Below are 5,801 nucleotides of genomic sequence, written 5' to 3' on the forward strand. Positions count from 1 at the left end.
GTTCATTGCATAAGTAAGCATGTGAGTGATTTTGTCTTGGAATCTTGTCTTTTCATTACTTTAATTTCTACTATACTCTCTGGATCTACTTTTACTTTTTCTGAAAAAATTGTCTTTGGAATCTTATCTAACATTAAAGTTGGATTTGGATGATTGAATTTAGAAATTGAAAGAAAAAAACAAAACAGGAGATGAAAATGCAACATTGCAGTTTTGATGCGGTTTTTTATGTGAATTTCATTCACACCGCAATTGCGGTGCATTGCCGATGCGGTACCGGCCGCATCCGCATTATTGCGGCCACAATACACAATGCGGACCGCATTTTCAATCACTGGTCCTTACTATCAGGCCTTCAGGAACATCTGTAAGCTCACAGATTTCAGCAAATGGAGTACCCTACATTCAATAAGGGAGACACAGGTTGAGTAATTGCCGCAAAAATCAATAATGGAAGAATGGAACTACCTAGGGTTATTTTCAGTAGACGAAAACCTTTGCCCATTCCTAAACCACTTCAACAAGACCAAATTTGAGATTTTGTTGTGCATACTGCTCAGGGTGTATTGGTAAATGAAAGCACACTTGAAGCTCGCCAAGTCTTATTGTTGTATTGTACAATCTGTGAAAAAATACATTGGTCAGTGTCGCGCCTCGATTTTCGGCTGCACGACTTTGTTTAGAGTCGTCATTACATTTTATAGTTAAAAATGTAGAAAAATCTCTTAAGCCCAATTACCTTGGGCTTTTGGATTTTTGATATCCAGGTTCGGAAGTCAGTTACAAGATAGGGAAGATATTAGCACCCTACCCGCCCGCCTTACGCGGTACCCTTCCTTAAAATATATGACATTATTATTATTATTATTATTATTAGGATTAATTAATTATTAAAAAGAAAAAAGATTATTTATTTTTATTAGTGTGCCTGACAAGATTGACTTTGGTCCTACGTACCCCTGTTAAGGGGATCAAGGCTTACATAGTTATTTAAGTAGAAAAAGGTTTGTTGGTTGAGTGTATTTTAATTAAAGAAAATATATTTTTAATCAAAAGTGTATATTTTGTAAGTGTTGTTTATTATTGAAAAAAAAAGTTTTTATTTGGTTATAAAATAATTAATGGAATAAATTGATTTTTGAGATTTAATCGATTGAAAAGAAGCGGCGTAGCGCGACCATTCGAAGATGATTTGAGAAGAAAGAGGCCTGCAGGGCGACCTTCTCTCCATCTTTGATTAAATCACAAAATTAATTTATTCTTTTTGAACTATTATATTATTATTTTTATTGTTTTATACCAAGAAACATAATGAACGTTGAAAATTTTATTAATCACAATATAAATAATCCTCATAAGTTGTCAATTGGTAGGTATATAAAAGTAATTTTAGTTTTGTTATTTTGACCATGTTAGAATGAGCCTTATTAAATCAAATAAATTTGATTAATAATTATTAATCAGTAATAGTATTTGATGATATAACATAAATTATTTATAAAATGATAAAATTTGATACAATTATAATGACCATTTATTCAAAACAACATAGACTTTCTTCACATTTAATGCTTGTTCCAAAAAAAGAAATAAAGTAATTACACAATTATTTAATTTTTATGCAATGTTCTTTACCCAAAACAAAAATCATATGCTTCTTATAATAGTAAGATTAAAGTTAAATGAGTAAATAATAAAAAGGATTAACATTAAATGCCTTAATAATAAAACAGATTAACATTAAATGCCTTAAATGCATAAATAAATATTAACATCATGAATAATAAAAATGGGATTGAGTGCAATTGAATGCAAACCTGGTTGCAAAGGGACACTCGTGGCAGGCCGTGATTGGGAGGCGTTGGAGGTTGGGAAATGCCTTGACACGTGTCAGGACGCGTTTGGCGGAGGGGGACGAGTGCACGAGGCGTACGTAGGCTTGCCTGTATATAATCCCGTGTTCCTGCAGGGGACTGGATCGGGTGTGGCTGGTTGCAGTGTACCTGAGACGCGTTTTGACCTCTGATTGGTCAATCCGTGGTCAATGCTGATGGAAAATCTGGTCCTCTAATCACACGGTACTGCTTGCTTGAATGAGCGAGTTTACTGATATAGTGTAGTCTTGGCTGCACTGATCACCTTGTGTTGGATGTCTTCTTCTCCCACGCAAATTCTAGCTTTTTTGTTTAATGTGTATGTTTTCTCTCTAAAATAGCTTTTGGAACTAGCAAAATAAAAACCCAAGGAGGCTTAACCTACCCTCTAGCCTCTATTTATAATTAATATATATAACCTAACCTACCCAACAGATAAAAGAATCCACTAACTCCATATCCCTTGATAATAGGCATTTACCAAGTCCTATTTGACTTGGTTTTTTACTTTTAACTAAAAAAACATTAGTTTATTATATTATATTATTTATTTTTTTACATATCCGAATTTTTTCAAAAATAAAAAAATACTCTTGGTTATGCTTAATTTATCGTAAAATTATCTTTCCAAAAATTAAAATTATAACCCATTTTATTGATTATTTGGAATTCAAAAATGAATATTTATGATATGCCATCTTCTATTTATCATAAATTCGAATTATATAATTAATAATAAATAAATGGAAAAGTAAATTTATTTTTTTGTTTATAATGAAATTTGAAAAAGCAAAAATATAATAAAGTTTATTTTTATCCCCTTTTTCTTAAAAAACAATTATGGGCTTTTCAGGGTCCATTTTAATTTAATTTTTTTTAGTTACTTTTATTATTTTGAATTTTCGGTTAACCCAATCACTTAGCTATGAACTTTATCAACATAAATTAGCATTATCATTTGTTATATTTTCGGTTAACTCAACCACTTAGATTTAGGGACCTTATCAACCTAAATTTAAATTTTTTACTCATTATACTTCTTCCATACATGGTTGTAATTATTATTTTTATTCATTGATACTAAGTAAAAAAATGTTCTATTGTTTTCAATTTAAACACTTTGGGCTTTTTCTGGGCCGGACAAAAATTGAGTATTCACAGCTGTCCCTCTTTACTTGTTACTTACCTGATAGCGAGCAAACCAAGGTTTGAAAGATATAATGGTAAGTAACCAGTAAAGAAATGAATGCTATTTTTGTTAAGGATCAGAAAAATGCCATTGTGAAGATCTCGAATTTTGATGCAGCATATAAATGCCTTGCTGATGAGCCAGAGATTAGTTGAGGCAGTTCCCGCGTTTGCTGTCATAGACCGGGGATTTGCTGAGACACTCGTGTTGCCAACGATTCAGGGATTTGTTGAGGCACCCATGCTTCCAAAACGATGCAGGGATTTGCGGAGGCACCCGTGTTGCCAAAACGATGCAGGGATTTGCTGAGGCACCCATGTTGCCAAACGATTCAGGGATTTTCTGAGGCACTGGTGTTGTGAAACGATTCAGGGATTTGCTGAGACACCCATGTTGCCGAACGATTTAGGGATTTGTTGAGGCACCCATGTTGTCGAACGATTCAGGGATTTGTTGAGGTAGCCATGTTGCCAAACGATTCAGGGATTTGCTAAGGCACCCATGCTGCCAAATGATTGCCTTTTGTGATGTTATGTAACCATCTGGGTGTTTCTAGGGTTATATGCGATGGTTAGTTTGTGAAGCATGAGGTTTATGTCGGAGTTCGTATATAGATGTGATTATGCTTTGAATGATATGATTATGCATGCTTGTTTATGCTTATTGGAAAGCCGTATAATGCTTCTGCAACACCCCTAAACATTATACCCGTTAACATTTGGAAAGAGGTCGGGATATTGCTTTTGTCGAGGTTCATGTTTGTGTCCCCCATTTCCGCCTTTTAATCACTATGCATCAGGACGGACTGAAAATTGTGATCAATCTTTTTGTAAATTGTATACTTTTGTTTATTGGAAAATGATTTGATGAAAATGATTTGTGATCAAATTTATTCGTCTCATTTTAGGTTTATGAAAATGAAGGTTATACAAGCTCGTCTTAAGCCAAAACCCTGACCCTAACCTTATAACTAATTCCGAGACTTCCCCAATTTAGGGGAATTTTTTTTTTACAAAATCTGCCCCAGTTTCTGGTCTGACTACTGATTCCTCAAGAGGAGACTGTTGTTATTTGATGGGTTTCTTGAGCAATTCATAATCTGCCCCAACTCTCTAACTCTGATGTTGACTTCTTCAAAGAGGATTGTGTTATCTGATGCATTCTCCTGAACCAACCAAAATTCTGCCCCAGTTTTTGGTGATGTTTGATTGACATACTATGCTTTGAGAGGTACTTCCTTTTCTTTTAGTGTCCCTAATTTTTTCTTAAGTCGCCCTTTCAGGTTTTCAACTTAACGGGCCCTTGAAACATTTATTTTTTATTTTATTCATGCGAGGATCACAATATGTAAAAGTTTTGAAAAAGATATGCACCAACTTATTTTGGAGTCAGTTTATTTTATGCTCTGATATGTACCTCAGACGTTCGACTCTCAACAAGGACTTTTAGAGCTTGTAACGTGGCTTGGCTAGTGGCTAACAAAGAATAGATATATGACTCAAATAATGTGTTTCCCATCCCATATTCCTCCATAACCCCTATAATCCTATTTCCAATCCTTCTCTAGAGCCTATCTTTGGGTAGGATGTTTATTTCTACCATCTTCATGAATTAACCTTTCGTAAGATTTCTCTTTTGAGTTTTTGTTTGTATGTACCCTAACTTTTGCATAGGATTTTATTGAAACTCCTACATGCTTTTCTTTTTATAATATCATCCTTTCTTTTGGGCTCTGTGAATGTTTATTGGAAAACTACCATTTCCCTAGGTTCACAATATTTTAAAGATGTTTCTTTCTCGAATGAACTTCTTTCATATCGTCTTGGATCAAAGGGGTGACTAGGGATATCTTCTTAGTATTTTGGAATATCAAGAACGCCTTGTGTCATCAAGACGACCTGTCAGAGGTCTACACCATACGATTTTTGTTTACATCATTCTACCTCGTGCAAAACGGTAAATAAAAATATTGCGATCGATGCATGAATGTTCTTTTTTCTTTTTCTTCTTCTTCTTTTTTTCTTTTTTTGCTTTGTTTTGGAAGTACCCTCTAGGCATAATATTTCTTTACTGCATATGAATTTATGGTGAGATGCAGATCTTCCCCATCCATGTCTGTTAGGATTAGGGCCCTGCCAGAAAAAGCTTTCTTGATTACATAGGGACCCTCATAATTTGGAGCCCACTTTCCTCGGTTAAGATCTTCTTTAGCACCAAATCTCCTTCCCTGAAATGGCATGGTTGGACCTTCTTTGCATATGCCTTCATCATTCTTTTTTGGTATAATTGTCCATGACAGATTGCAGTTAGCCTCCGACCATCTATCATATTCAATTGATCTTGTCTAGCTTGAATCCATTCTGACTCTTTCAGACCAGCCTCGGCTAATACTCTTAGAGATGGGATCTCTACCTCAAGTGGAAGAACAGCTTCCATACCATAAACCAAGGAGTATGGAGTAGCCCCCGTAGAAGTGTGGACTGAAGTACGATAATCATGTAGGGCGAATGGTAGCATTTTGTGCCAATCCTTGTAAGTCACAACCATCTTCTGGACTATCTTCTTGATATTCTTATTGGCTGCTTCCACGGCTCCATTCATTTTGGGTGTGTATGGCGAGGATGTATGATGTTTTATTTTGAATTTCTCGCACATCTCGGTCATCATCTTATTGTTCAGGTTGGTCGCATTATCAGTGATGATCTGGTCTAGTAACCCATATCGACATACTAAATCTC

At 34.9% G+C, this 5,801-nt stretch overlaps 1 pseudogene; it reads right to left on the bottom strand.

Moving 5' to 3' along the window:
- The window catches only part of LOC109352942, a 7,638-nt pseudogene continuing 6,950 nt past the window's right edge, over nucleotides 5,114-5,801 (bottom strand).

The sequence above is a fragment of the Lupinus angustifolius genome, chromosome LG07, assembly GCF_001865875.1.
Source record: "Lupinus angustifolius cultivar Tanjil chromosome LG07, LupAngTanjil_v1.0, whole genome shotgun sequence".
Classification (NCBI taxonomy): Eukaryota; Viridiplantae; Streptophyta; class Magnoliopsida; order Fabales; family Fabaceae; genus Lupinus; species Lupinus angustifolius.